The following is a 16,191-nucleotide window of genomic DNA, read 5'->3' on the forward strand; positions in this document are numbered from 1 at the left end:
AAGATTCCTCCAGTAATTTCCATCCAAAACGGTAACGTGCACCATGAAAACAGTCATTGAAAAGAATTGTGACCTAAAAAAAAAAAAGAGGCCTTTCAATCATGTTTTGCCATCATTCAAGGATGCCTTCTTCATATTCGCAGTTCTCGTTTGCGTAAAATAACAATAACTAACTCGCAATTTACAAAGTGAAAATCAACAAATTTATGTAAATGAAACTGCAGGCCTTCTTATAACAGTGAGATTAAAGTCATATTTAGGCGTAATTGGTTATATAGAGCGCCTTAGTCGATTTAAAAAATATATATATTCAGTCAGCATTATCGCATATATAATGTCGTATATGTACGCAAGAGCGAAGTGTCTCAAGTTTTCAAACACCGAGAATTTGCGTTCTCAAGTTTTGTTGAATTAAGAGTTATTAACAAAATATTGATGTTGCTTCCAAAAAATTTGGCCGAAAAGTGCAAAACAAACAAATAAATGATCATAAGAGTGAAAACTTGTTTGATGCAAATTTTCACTATGAATTTTTTTTTTAATTTTAAGAAAATGACGTTAAAAAATTTGTAAAAACTTTTGAGAATATGACGTTGATAGGCGAAAAAAAACTATTTGATAAATTTTTTCTCGAATTGATTCAACGAAAGTGACCCAAAAAATCACCGTTTTGGATAAAATTGTCATGCTGTTATATAGTTCAAGAACTTGATTTCCCTAAGTCAACCTACCAACCGTTTGCAAAAAATGATGAGGTAGAGCTTAGTTTTTTCCCATGCTTTTAAAAACAACTTTGGATAATGATGAGATACTGCCATGGACCAGCTATGTGCTCTAACCATTTAATTGTTGAGCAGTCTTTGATTATTTCCTAAAACCAAAATTTTAACATTATCCCATTCATTTAATTATTAGCTAAAGTTTTGACGGTTACTTTTTAAAAATAAAGTTGCTCTCGGGCCAGCAATCGGCGTGGTTTTTGTTTTGAAACTGTATGATGAGCCTTTTTGTCGTAAGCCCCATATCTGGAACTGTATGATAGGCATTTTTCTTGAATGGACGTCAACCCGGCTCAATGGTAAAAAAGAATATTAATAATGTTCAATATTAATTCTTATTAATTTTCAAATAAAACGAATCTACTAAATTAATGACATTTACGGACACATAAGTACAGTGCTGATTTAAATTATCCGGACTAAATGAACAAATTTTGAAAATTCAAACGCGTTTTTCTCAAATTGGGTTAAGATTAGAGAAAAAGTGAAGAGAACAAAAGCTGCTTAGAATTTCATCAAAATTAATATGGTGCAATTTTCTATATAATTTATAATATCACAAAAAGCCTCTTACACAGCCAAACAAAAATTTCGGAGGGTTAAATCTCCAAAAATTTGAGTTAATTGTTCAAAAATTGTTTTTAAGGAAAAATCTTGGGTTTTATACAGTAAAAATCTCATTTCTTGACTATCAAGCAAAAATTTCTGTTATACAAGTTTTTGGAGATTCAACCCCTTTAGAATTATGTTGAGGATGTAAAAGAGGCTTCTTGTGATATACATTTCTCATCAATTAACAAAAAAGTTTCAGCATTATTTTTCATTAATTGAAAAAACCAAAATGACCCTTTTTTGGGGTAAAGTTCAAGTTGGGAATTTTGGGAAAAAAAGCACTATATTAATTCTGGTAATTTTAAGCAATTTTTTTCTCTCCACTTTTTTTTCTATTTTTAACCCAATTTGAGAAAAACGCGTTTTCAAAATTTGTTCGTTTTGTCCGGTTAATTTAAATCAGCACTGTACTTTAAAATTTTCTTTATCCTAACTTGAATGTAACAAAAGATAATCATAAATAGCTCTCTTGTGAACAGCAGATAAAATTGGTTATCAATTAAACCTTACAATTGAGGCAATAATTGCTTCGCTATCACTATTTGAAGTTTTATATCAAATCTAAGGGATTTTTCCAATTGAATGCTCATGTAGTCTTTAATTAAACTAATGCAACAGGAGTCGAGAACTGTATTTACAAATGCAATTACAAAAGCTAACAACGAGAGCAAAAGTACACTGAAAGTAGGTATCTTCTTCTAGCTCTTACTATTTTCAAGCAAAAAAACTGTTCAAATGGGCATCGTTTTAGGGCTGTAAGGTTTTCTAGCGGACTACGGCAGGGATTGTGGGTTACACGAAATTGACAAAGAAACAGTTCAATATAAGCCTTGATTATTTGGCGTTTTTTGATCCGACGCAAAAAGTTAACCTTTAAAACAATAAAACAAACCATCTAATAAGACATTTCAGAGCAAACGTTTTTCGAGCCTAATTCAATTTTTGAATGAAGTGTAGCAGAAACGTTAGAATGGTTGTCTTATGATCAGCACGTGTCATTCGCTCGTGAAACCAAAGATTCTTCCTTAGCATCCATTCATAATGTTAACGCGCAACAGGAAGTCAACACGAAATTTAATTGCAATTTATAGAATTTTAAAATTGTTTTGTTGAAACTGTATTTTTCAAAGCTGCATTTTAACTGCCAGAAGAATAAAAAAAAGCGACTGCACTTTTCCAGAGATCAAATTTTTGAATAATTCCAAGCCTTTAATTTCAGAAAAAAAAGTTTGTTCATCCGCAAAGTGACATGCAATTTTTCGGAAGAAAAAAGTGTGAAACGCCGACAAAAGGCAAACACGGAATTTCAAATAGCTATTTCTAATTAGTTTCAATTATTTCTAACAAACTTATTGAACATTGGACAATGGTTCAATTTGTTGAAGTAATTAGGCATAACTATTTCAAAAAAATAATAAAACAGTTCCCGAATAGTTTGTTAAAAACTACAAAAACAAACGCTTTGAAATAAAAGTTATGCAGTCATGTCTTACCATCATTGGTGGACGCTTAATTTATGCTCGGAGCTCTTATCCGCACAAAATATAGCTATTGCCAAATTGTTTGCATTTTTTTCGGTCAAAGAATCTGAGCAAAGTTAATTAACCCAAAACTTGCTCATTTCATGAAAGATTTTAGTTTCTACCGTTTTTACTGCCCAATAAAAAACTGCAACAATTTGGCATTAAGAGTAAAAAAAATTAACATCAAGTTTTATCTGGTCAATGAACGAAAATCAGCAAATATTTGCAATGAAACTGCAAAGCTTCTTGGAAGAATTAAATGGTATAATGAGTTTAACGGATTGCATAGATCGCTTTGTTTTTTTTGTAATTTTATTATGCTGTCAGCGATGTATAGAACGTCAGGTTTGGTGCCGAAATGGTTTGGCTGACCGATCTTAAGACTTTTTAAAAGGCGCTTTCGGCGCCCTGTATACTAAAATTGAAGGGGAGTACGTCAACAAAACTGCAATTTTCTGGTCAAACTTTTTCAAAAAATGCCTGAAAACGCCAAAGTTCGCCAGATTGTTCACAATTTTTCTGCGGCCAACATTTAATAGGGCCTTTATAATGAGTTGAAAGGGTTTTGAAAACCAATCTGAATAGTGATATGGTTTAGTATTTTGAATAATTGGTCTGAAATTTTAGTGATTTGGTATGAATAGTGATAGGGTCTTTGTAGTAATTTGAGTGAATTCTAAAAACCCGTCCCCTCAAGAAAATTCTTGATCCACCTCTGCTTCTAAACACTAAATAGAGTTTTCACAAAACTTGTGAAGTTGAATATTCTTAATAAAAAACTGACCCTCCAAACTAATAACTGATGTTTCCTCCAAAAATTTTTGCAATAAATTGAAAACAAAACAATATGACGTTAATAAAAGGAGAAAAACTTTTTGATAAGTTTTTCTCGGATTGATTCATCGAAACTGACCCAAAAAGTCACCGTTTTGGAAGTAATTGTCATGCTATTGTTTAGTTCAAGAACTTGATTATCCTTAAGTCAATCTAACAACCTGTTGCAAAAAATGAGATGGAAGAGCTTAGTTTTTTCCTATGCTTTTAAAGGCAACTTTGGATAATGAGATGCTGCAATGGACCAGCTGGGTGCTCAAACCATTTAACTGTTGTTTAATTTTTGATTATTTCTATAAAGTTGACACAAGGAATTAAGGACACAAGGAATCAATTCGAATCTACATAGAAGAATGTCATAGTATCTAAATTTAGTGCATGTTCCATTTCTAGTTGTGCTACTTATTTCATTTATCTGTCTGGCGCTAACTGGTATTTTACCTTCGGAGTTTGTCTGTCACCTTTGGATAACCGCCAATTTATTGTCTCCGACTAACTTTCTAACATACGGTTACTTATCTTACTGGATCAATTTAAACTACCGAAACCGTACTTTCACATGGCGCAGACAGCAGGCTAAAGTGGGGGGAAAAACCCACTGGGGATTACATTGTTTTGGCCCTCGACGTTCGCAGAGCCACCAATGCTATGGGAGTTTTGGTTTAATCGCTTTCAATGGGGGATGGTGGCAAAACATGGCATAAATCTGAAGAACTTTTATTATGCCAGTACGTTAACGGCAGCGCAGGTTGCAGCACTACCGGAGGAGGTAGACGGAAAGAATCGCCTGGCGTCGGAGCAAACACTCATCTCGAACTTGTATTTGTGCCTGGGGGATAAAGGACAAGATGAGCTACATAAGAGGAAACCACATCTGGATTTATCTACGACAAGGTACTCTAGAGTATTAGATAACATCGAAACGGAATTTAAAAAAGAACGGATTGAAACGTACAAAACATTCCAATAATTGGCACGGAAGAATAAATAGGAGAATCCTTGGAGCAGTTCCACTCAGTGTTAAGCGAGCTGGCCGCCCGATGTAATTTTGGAACGTTGGAGACCAGAATTATGCGGGATGGGTTCATCGTAAACATGAACAATAGGGAGGCCCAAAATGAGTTATGCCGCTCGACGAAGACACCAGAGGAGGTGTACCGTATTGCACTGTCATATGAACGTGGATACAAATATGCTAAGTCATACGGATCGGCAACCGGGGGAGCAACAACTAGTGGCACCACCGGTGGAAATGGAGCGTTTCAGATCAAAACAGAACCGGTGGGAACAATCCGAGGAGGATACGGCAACAATAGACAGCGCGGCCGTGGATCGTTCAGAGGACGAGCGGAGATGAAAGGGGTGTTCTAGAAGATGCTTTAATTGTGATCAACCCAATTTTACGCCGGAGCACCTTACTCAATGTCCGGCCAAAAATGCGACGTGTAATTTCTGCCGAAAAAAGGGACATTACGAGAGAACTTGTCGGGGAAAGCGGAACAATCGGGAAAGACCGACAGTGGGACTAATCCAAAATCAGGAGGACATGGAAGCTAGTGAAATAGGCGACGCTGAGGATATTTATTCGCAACATGAGAATTCCGTAGGCTGGGTTAACACACCGGAAAAAGAAGCAACGATCATGGGATTCGGATAGCTCAGGAGATTATGTCGTCATGGCTATCAAATCTCGGAGAGAGACGGAATTGAAGGTAGCCGGCGCTCGATTACCAATCAAAGTAAATGGGAAGCAAACGAATGTCTGGATAGATAGTGGATCACCGATTTCAATATTCACCATTGGAGAATTGAAACGGACATTGGGCACCGCAGACGTGAACGTGAAGGCACCAGCACCGGAGGACGATGAGTTCAGGGATTACGGAAACAATCCTCTACGACTACTAGGACCGATGAATTTTCGTTGGAAACAAACGGATGGGTGACTAACGCGAATATAAGAGTGATCAGAGGAAGCAGACCATCGATCATTGGAATAGACCTAATGCCAAATCTTGAATTGCAGATAGTGCAGAAGGCACCGGAGGAGAACGTGATGTCGGTGCAGGGAGAACAATCTAGGGTCGAAGCAACAGAGATGGAGGACTCATTAGACTCCTGGCATACGGTAGGACAAGCGATAAGCGAACGGAAACCAGGAGATGTTTATTTTTCTACTATGGATCTTACGTATGCGTACGGTCAATTACCTCTTAGCCAGGAAACGAGCGTTCAATGCAATTTTTCGCTGGTGGGAGGAAAATCAACGGGCACGTATCGCTTTCAAACGGGGTTCTACGGCCTTACAACCATGCCAGCGGAATTTCAAAGAGTGATGATACGATCCTTTCGGAATTTCCGCAGGTGCACGCTTTTATTGATGACATTTTGGTGGTCACCAAAGGCACTGAAATTGAGCATATCTCGGCGGTCGAAAGAATCTTGCGGAAGTTAGATCGCGAGAATATGTCGCTTAAACTTACTAAATGCAAATTTGCGCGAAAAGAATGTAAATTGTTTGGGGCATAAAATAACTTGTACCGGAATAACACCACTAATCCGAAAAACGGAACCAATCGAATCGCTAAAAGCACCAAAAACGGTGTCGCAGCTAAAATCCTTTATGGGTTCTATTCACAGCCTGCCCAAATACCTTCTAGCTCTCGCGGAATCATCAGCCTCGTTACGCCCTCTATTAAGCAGGAAAAACGAATATATTTGGAATAGTGAAAGTCAAGTATCGTTCAAAAATCTGAAAAAACAGGTGGCTAATATAGTAGAACTTCGGCACTTTGATATACATCGTGACACAAGAATCGTATGCGACGCTAGTCATAACGGGCTGGGAGCGGTTCTTGAGCAATTAAATTCGGACGGCTGGAGGCCGATATCCTTCGCATCCCGGTACTTAAACGAGGCAGAAAAAAAATACTCTACGAATGAATTAGAAATGCTTGCAGTTGTGTGGGAGGCGGAATATTTCCGAAACTATGTGTTGGGGAGAACATTTGTAATTGTTACTGATCATAAAGCACTTGTATCATTGCTAAATGGGAACAACAAAAAGAACAAAACAATGCTCAGCAGATTAACCAGATGGTTAGATCGTCTTATACCGTTCGATTTTCAAGTCGAGCACAAACCCGGAGCAAAAATTGGACTCGCCGATTACCTATCGAGGCACCCCAGCTTGGATGCTCAACCGGTTAGCACCTATGATAGTATGTTTACGGTGGCGAAAATTGGTAGAATTAGATCCGCCCTCGGATTTGAAAAGGAAGCTTTCTCCAAAAATAGACTCGAGTCTCCACCGGTTACTAATAATAAATGCGTTTGTAGCATATCGAATAGAAAACAACCGGTAGAGGGTGAACGATCATGCGGTGAAAATTGGACCAATCACAGAGCGACGAATTACATTTCCGGCAGGTCAATTAAGTCTACTGGAAATTTAGTTGTGACTATTATTGAAGCTGACTTTGGTTACTTAAATTCTTCAAATACAATCATTCAAAATTCAAAAAATAATTCAATTATGGAGAGAAAAATCAGAAAACTATTTGAACGACACCCCAGCATTAGTAGTAGCGATGAAATAGAGGATATTGATCAGGATATGCAAGCGGTTACAACAGATGTTCGGAGCACTAAAACAAACACCATCATTTCCATTCCGTCGGTTTACCCTGGCGAAAGTTATCCACCGGTTAATCCGGAAAATAGAGTTATGTCCGTTATTCCGAGAAATTGCAAAGTGGTGAGTAAACAAACCGCCCTTCCCGAATTGTTTAATCTTCGATTTATAGAATCACAATATAGTTCCGATCCACAATTACAAATCATTATCGAATTGATTAAATGTAAAGACTCTCAGTTACACTCAAAAATTGCAGCGATAAGTAAGTACTATGCACAGTATACTCAGGACTTTCATGTAAGAGACGGATGCCTATGGATGGACGAGAGGCTAGTAATCCCTAACATCTTGCAAGCGGCGGTGAACAATAGGTTGGATTACTATCACCACGGCAAATCGAGTAAGTATGACGCGGCCAAAGACATCTGGTACCCATATATGTTCCGTAGCTTAGCGACTATCGCCGGAAATTGCCAGGAATGCACATTAGCTGGTAAGAACTTGAAAAATATGTGTTCGAAAGTTGATATAGGGAAAATACCTGAGCCGAAAGAACCGAATGAGTCGGTTCAACTGGATTTTTGGGGTCCATTAACTACTTGAAGGAGTCTAAAAAGTATGTTTTGGTGGCGGTGGATCGGTTTTCTTGTTGGCCATCGGCTATGGTCTGTAATTCGAACCGGTCGGATAAAATCATTAAATTTCTAAAAGCATACATTATTGCCCACGGAGTTCCGCGTCAAATTCGAGTTGACCAAGGAACAAAATTTATTTCCAAGGAGGTTCGGGCATATTGCCATAAACGAGGAATTGAGATTCTCATCTCGCCAGTTAACGATCATAGGGCAACAGGATGTGTTGATCGCACGATTGGCAGCATCAAGAGTTCAGTACTTACGTATGCGCGGGAGAATAAACCGGAACCCTTCGATCGGATGGTTGAAAGAGCCCTCGGAGCTTTAAGATTTGCTAAAAACGCCACTCTTAACATAATACCATTCGAAGCGCACCACGGTCGGGAAGCTAACACGGTTCTCAGAAATCTGACTAAAAAGCCTTCATTATGGAATCTAAATTGGGAAAATGTAATACGATCAAAATCTTCCTGTTTAGATGAACGAGACCCAAACGCTCAAGCAATGCCGGAGCCCATGGATACAAACTGGGGAGTCCGATCTGACACAGATTGCAATCGGAAAAATAGGCGACATCCACTGAAATTGGCCGAGGACCAAGCTGCTAACCAGGATGATGAGCCTGGAATTGTGCGATCACCAAATGACCCAGCCGAAATACCACCGGCAGTCGTAATGCAGAAGACCCGGGACCGGAATATGAATAGGTATAGACCATTAAAATCCAGTACAGTTAATCAAACTGAACATACTATTAAAATGAGTAATGGTGCTGTGCTTAGAAAATCAGGAGTAGCACTCAAGAAAGCAAAACTTCCGAAAAAACGGGCGCCGCGACAAATCGTTGCACCACCAACGCCGTGGGATCTAAAATGGAAGTTACTAACGAGTAGTAATCAACCGGGCAGTTTAAAAGGCACCACGGGAACTTTTCACAGCACCATGGGGCAAAGATCACGATTCCAAAATTTGGAAATCGCAGAAGACTCGGAATCAGACGCGGAGGACTATTTACGGCTAAGCACAACTAAACAAGATGTTAAACCGACAAGTGGGGAAGCAAAAGTTGGAGAAGATGGACAAGGAACATCTAGTGGGGGACAGGACCAAGTTCAATCCAAAACCATCACAACCCGTCCAAGCAATTATGAGACGGCAACGGAGTATACGTTGGCACGTGAAAAAGAGATCGGAAATAACCGGGGGAGAGAAAATACTGAAGGAATCATACCACAAGAGACGGAGCGCGAGGCAGAACAAATTCGAGCAACCGGGGGGAAAAGCGGGGTCGGAAACAACGACTTGTTTCCTATTCAAGCCAAGATTCGGCTAGTTCATTCGACGAAACCAGTTCAAGACGGTCGGGCAGAAAACGAACAGCAGTGACTAAGATGGGGGCAGTCATGATTGATAACATTCAAAAGACGGATAAGTCGGGAGCAAAATGAAGAAAAAGAGTAGAAAGAGTATGAGTAACAAACTTACAAAAATAAACTTACAAAACTTTATAACATGTGGAGGTCCAGGGAGAGGGCTTGCTGTGCAACGGCAAAAACTCAAAAGTTTACGTTTCAAAATGTTGTGGTAGTTGATTGACAAGACTCTAGTTGAAACTTGTTATTAATCCTATTGATTTATTGATAACAGCATTACATTGGATAAGTTAATTAGAGTCATGAATTTTACAAAGAGGGAAAGGTCGTAGTATCTAAATTTAGTTCATGTTCCATTTCTAGTTGTGCTACTTATTTCATTTATCTGTCTGGCGCTAACTGGTGTTTAACCTTCGGAATTTGTCTGTCACCTTTGGATGACCGCCAATTTATTGTCTCCGACTAACTTTCTAACATACGGTTAGTTATCTTACTGGATCAATTTAAACTACCGAAACCGTATTTTCACAAGGTTGTGAATCTTCATAGAAGGTTGAAAAGAGTCTTGCCTTAGAATTGTTTAGAAGGAGACCCCTTTGCGTAAAATATTCCAATTCATTCCTCGGAAACTCCTTCATCCTTAAGTATATTGATAATCTACGATTAGTTCTTTGTAGTCTATAAAAAATGTGCTATATTTATTTCTAGAGAATCGGTGTCAATTTCAGTTCGTTTTGCGAGCTTTTTTTAGTGATGCATGTAATTGTTCCTTCACTATTTTATTGTGCCGGCAATATCTTGAAGTGAGAAGGAACATAGAACTGGAAAAATATTTGTAGAAAAATTAATACTTTTTATTTTTTGCTTTCTAACTTTCAGGCTGGAACATTCTGCGCTACTTGCGCACCAATCGTGCTACTTGCGCACCAATCGTGCTACTTGCGCACCAATTGTCTATGTATTTTTGATATACCCCAGAAATGAGCTATCTGATCACTATAAGAGTAGACTTTATGAATCAATTTAGAACTCATTCCAGTCCAGAGCATTTTTGCTATGCTTTTCAAAACTTATACCAAACTAAGCCGAAATTGTAAAAAATTAAAGATGACTAAAACTCTGCATAAACCAAACTTTAAGAAAAGTCTGTGAACGTGCGTGCCGATGATTAATTTTTGTCCTTTTTTTACTCGTTTTTTTGTTTTATTTTAAGCAAATGAAAATTTTGAAATAGCAGCAGATCAAGGAGCACCACCAAAGATTGAACTCCGTTGAAAAATTGCATGTGATTTAGACAGAAATATTTCGATTCATGATCGTAACTCATTTTTTTGCAGAAAAAGAGATAATAAATGCTAAGGGTGATTGTTTTTATTCCATTCAAAATTACAAAGAAACGTTTGACAGCCTGGGGTTAGTACCTCGAATTTTCGTATTCCCAGGCGGGCAAGCTTGTACTAGACAAAGTGCAATTAGTAAGATTTCATTCAATTTATGATAGCTTTAATTTGCAATTTATTTATGCGTGGCGGTTTATCCCGTTCTCATAATCGTACCACATAAAACTGAAGCAATCTAAAATGGTCATATGATTTCCGTATACGACTCAAAGTTAAGCCTTATTATTTGATATTGACAAACCAAAATTTGGTGGTGTTCATTTTTTTAAACTGAAATCTAATTGAGGTCATTTATTGGGCAGTCGGAACGTTCAGTGCTTCACCTTATTATACAAGTGTTCTGACTACACCATTAATGGTTTTCCACTTTTTTCTTTTATCTTATTTTCCATTTTTTATAGAAAAATTTTTTTTCATTTTGCTTTTTTTGAATTCAAAAACGATCGGTTTTACAAAACTTTTAGAGTAATTGTAATAATATATGAAGTTTTTTTCGCTTTGAGGAGATTTTTTATAAACTCAAAAATACATGAAATTGATCTCTATAAAAAAAAAGTGTATCCCTTCCAAGTGTTGGATGTTTCCTGATTACTTACAACTTCTGCAATTGGGACAAAAAATCCTGATCATTCTAAGCACGCATTCTGCTTATACTAAAAAAAACTCAGCCTTCTGTTGGCAACGAATGTAATAAGTTTAGGGCATAACGTCTATTCATGTACTTTCTGATGAATTTCAGATCAATGGTCCTGAACTTACGTCCAGAGAAATATATTATATCATATCTGTAGCCTTGAAAATTTGAAAAAAAAAAGATATACTTCTCCTTTCGAAGTTTCAAGAGCACCGATAACATATTTGCATAGAAAACGGTTCATATAAAACTTGTTTCAAATGATCGAGCAGGCTTAAAACTGAACATTGACAATGGGCAGTCTGAAAAAACGAGGCATTATTTCGGAGCGTCTTTGCCAAAAAATATATTCAAAAAACTGCAAAAACAACAAATAAAACTATAAAAAATTAGAGGTTTTTATAATGCGTCTTATAGAATTATTCGTACCAAAAGACTCTGAGGTCGGCTTCAAAATCTTCAGCATAAAATCGTTTCATTTGATAGGGAGGTTTTTCTGTTCAGTCCAAATTGTGAAAGATTTTGCTAAGCTTTACTTACTGTTATTGAGAAAAATAGCATCACAACTGAAAACTAAAAAAGACGTTACTTTGAAAAGAAAAGAGTCTGTTCAGACAAAATTTTGCATGAAAAAAAGAACACTAAGTTGTAATATTTCTGAATACCCCAGTAGGACAGTAGAAAAAAATACAGAAAAACAATGCTATGATAAACGACTAAGGCTTAAATTGCAGACTTATTAAATTTTTTTGATTAGGAAGGAATGCAGTTTGAGGAATTATCTAAGCAAAAATTATGAACACACTTATTCAAAAACAAACTTTTCGTCCCTATATCTTCAATTACTTCCGCTGTAATTTCAGAAAAAAAAACTAAAAACCAATTTAAAACTGAGAAATTAAGAAAAAAAGTTTCTTTTGCTATGCAGGGGCAGATCTACGATTTTCTAGAGGTGGGGTGTTGGGATTTTCAAAAAAATTTTGGAAAATGTTTCCAGCTTTTTTAGGTCGACCAAACTAATTTTCCAAGCCCCCTTGCGCCCCTCCCCTCTTAGTTTCTGAGACGGAAGAATCCGCCTTTTACACGTGTTAAAAACCCATTTTTTTGGATGCTAAGAAAGTTCTCCATAAATGGCTTAATAAAAAATTGCAACATAAAATTTTCAAGATAGATAAAACATGATAAAAGAAATCACACATTCTTCTTATATTCAATAAACAAAACTGACAAAATCAGCCTTCTGTTGGCAATGAATGTGATATTTTCAAGGTGTAACGTCCATACATCTCCTTTCTAATTGGTTACTTTTTCTTGTTGTGACCACGCGTGGTTACAGTTAAAAAATTACAAGAATTGTAGTAAAAGGACGCAACTAGCGTTTTGCCGTGTAAAATTTTTGTCTAACACTCAAAAATAACCACTCAGACGACAAACACCGAATATTACACTTCATGAGTTAGTGTTTCAAAAACACAAATGGGTCATTAATGTGTGTCACAAATGTGTCATTGACAGTTTTCTTTGCTTGCAATCCTATATTTTCTTATTTGCAAAAAAGCCATTTTTCTCCTCAGTAATGAAAAAAGATTCTATTGGCTGGTACTATCTCATTTGCCCAAAATAACCTAAAATTTTTTCATAATTCAGACTGCTTCATATAAATTATCAATCTTTCCATGTTAATTAGCCTTATTTAAACCTAATTGTTAGAATTAATTGTTTTCCACGCAGATTTCTTCTTGTTTTCCCCGCAGAATCAGGTACTACAAATGATTTAGGGAATAGGTCGATTACAAATCTTTCAGTCGTGACTCAAACGACATAAAAAAATCGAAAACGTTATCGTAGTATCGAGAAAAATTAGTTTAAACTTTTTTGATTTTCAGTCTAAAGTCGAGCAAGTAATGCGACCGAGCAGGCACTCAAAAACACATTTTTGCATAATTTAGGCCATGAGTTCTTACTTTTTTTTGAACTCCATTTGGAAGTTTTTAAAAAATGAAAAAAAAATTTTGCAAGAAAATGTGAAAATTTTTTGAATGCTATAAAAAGAATTTTGTGTTCTTTTCTACAAACTCTGCGTATGTTACCGTGACTATCGAATATTCGTATGTTACAGTTTTTTGTTCAGATCTTTTTCTTCACACTAAGTTGAAAAAAACGACACGATTATAAAAAAAACCTTTAATTTGTATTATTTTAGACATTGCTTGGAACATTCTGAGCTACTTTTACAAAAGCCGGCTCTCCATGCTTTTCGAATACGGTGTCTTTAAAACTAAAAGAGAAATGATGATAAGTTTAAACAACTTTGAACGAAACAAAAAAGTTTAGAGGTCTGCTTTACAAGGAGCATAGAAGCTTCAGACTCTAAGAAAACAAAAAAAAACAAATCTGCCGTTCTTTTAGTAAATTAGTTGAAAAAACAATAGCATAAAAATTTGTAATAACTAACAGATTTTTGAAATTGCAGCCAAATGCTTCTTGAATTTGTCTGAAAACCGAAAACATACAGACCAGATCATCTCAACACTGAGAAAACTTTTTGAAAATTCATTTATAAATCCGAAAAACAACCTGAAGGGCTTTGAAATAACACCACACTGGACCCGCGCTGAGCCTTCTTTGACATATTCAAAATTGTCGCAAAAATCCTGCCGATTTGAACTTTTCAAATAGTCAGTAATGAGTAGATAATTTTGCTGCGACATTTTCATGTGTTTTAAGGTATGCTATACTGTTTCCTCTCATTGTCGAGCAAGCGAGGTCATCTTGCAAGATTTTGCAACAACCTTGAAAGATTATTAAAAAAATGCAACTCTACAAAACGTTTGGCAAGAATCTTGAAGACGTTTTTCTCACGTTTCTTGAGAAAAAAGAAAAATTTTACACGCAAAGACAACCTGCAGTCTTTGCGTAGGAAGTGAAGTGGCAACATTAAGGTAATAAAATTGAGTCAACAGAAAAGAAAAAGGGACAGTGTAACCATTCAATATATGCACATAATTTCATTTTCACTTTTTTTTCATTTGGCGAAGAAAAAAAACCAAAATATGTTTTCCAGAATCTTAATTCAAAACGCATATTTTATAAACAAAACCTGATCTATTTTATATTACGAAAACGGAAAAATGAGCATATAATTGAACTTTTTTGAAACATGCCTAGCCTAATTTTTTATCCGAACTTAAACTCTTTGTGACCGTAATCGAATTGGATCTCCAAAATTTTCATACTAGGTTATCTTGCAAGATATTGAACGAATCTTGCTAGATTCTTTCAAAATAGTTCACGATTGCCTTGTATGAAAAAATTGTTCACAAATTTTTTCTGAGTGCCAGAAAAACTCTTGCAAGTTAATCTCCATCCTGCAGGGTTTTGCTAAATAGCCCTCACTTGCAAGTATCTTGCCAGGTTCCAGGTTTTGCCATACTACCTTCCTTGATCGACTAAGGTCTGCTGATTGCTCTCCTGAAGTTCTTATCTGTAAGAAAAGGTTAATTTCTGACAGTGGTTGTAAACTCTACAAGATTACTGCGTGAATCAATTTCAAATTTCTATTCAAAATTTACTCAGGCTATCTCTTTATCTCAAGGCGCGTAGATAAAAAGTTAAGGAAAAATTGAATTAATTGCCCAAGTAAATTTTCAATTGAGAAAAAAGCGGATCGTTACATCTAAAATCGTCTTTTAAATTTTCATTTTCTTACAAAAAAGAAGACAAATCTAAAAATTTACTCACACGAATATCAAACAGGCGTCTTTGCAAAGTTACTTTTATTGAAAGTAACTGAGGATTAGTAAGTTTAAACTTATTTAAATTCAGGGCATGTTCAAGCGTCGATATTAGCAATAATACTTAGTGGAAGGCAAGTGACTATTACTGAATAATAATAATAATAATAAACAAGGATTTAGACATAAAGCCATGGGGCTAAAATGCCCCACGTTGGGAGTTTTAAACTGAGTTTTATAGTTTCTTTGAGTTTACACAGCTATTGCAGCAGTTTATTCTCCATGTGCATGGGACACTTTCCTCATATTTACTGATGAAATATATCCAGAAAACGTTTTTGAGGCTTGATTTGAGTCTTTCGTATTTCATCGCAAACAGGTCTTCTTCTTCCTGAGTCTGTAAAATTTTGTTTGCTAGTATAGGTGTTCTGTGCCAGAAATTGCTTTTCGATTTTTCGTAATGATAATTTTTGTGCGCTAAGTTATTTTTCGTTGATCTTCTTGTTGGGGCTGTAGATTCTTTGAACTGAACAAATTGTCTCCAATGGAAGTTGTATTGGTCGTTTATTATTTTATGAAGCAAGAGAATGTCGTGCATTTCATGGTAGAGAAACAGTGGGAGCAGGTTTAATCTAATCAGTCTGTCTTTATAGTTGATGTTGTTACATGACAGTATCCAACGTGTAGCTTTTCTTTGGACATCTTCAATAATTTTTAATTCACACTTATTTGCTTTCCATATGGGTGAGCCATATGACACAATTGGGGTTACATATCCACAGTAGGAGTTCAGTTTCATTTTTAAGCTCGCTGATTTTGAAATATTTCTTTTAATTAAAAATAAGCAGCCTATTGCTTTTTGGGCTCTTATTTTTGCGTATGCTGACCAGTTTAGGTTGTTGGTTATTTGTATACCAAGGTCTTTTTCTGAACAGGTTTTTTCAAGTATATGGTCACCGAGATACATGTTTAGGTCAAGTTGGGGGTCTTTGAATATTATATTGTGACATTTTTTCAAATTAAGACTCAT

General features: G+C 36.2%; 1 protein-coding gene across 1 annotated transcript in view; it reads right to left on the minus strand.

Moving 5' to 3' along the window:
- Positions 1-15,283, minus strand: part of LOC134844444 (uncharacterized) — an 84,874-nt gene extending 69,591 nt beyond the window's left edge. The window contains exon 1 of the mRNA XM_063861128.1: positions 15,169-15,283. The gene's annotated coding sequence lies outside the window, so the exon portion shown is untranslated. The remainder of the gene's footprint in view (positions 1-15,168) is intronic.
- Positions 15,284-16,191: the final 908 nt, after the last annotated feature.

Source organism: Symsagittifera roscoffensis, chromosome 4, assembly GCF_963678635.1.
Source record: "Symsagittifera roscoffensis chromosome 4, txSymRosc1.1, whole genome shotgun sequence".
Lineage (NCBI taxonomy): Eukaryota > Metazoa > Xenacoelomorpha > Acoela > Convolutidae > Symsagittifera > Symsagittifera roscoffensis.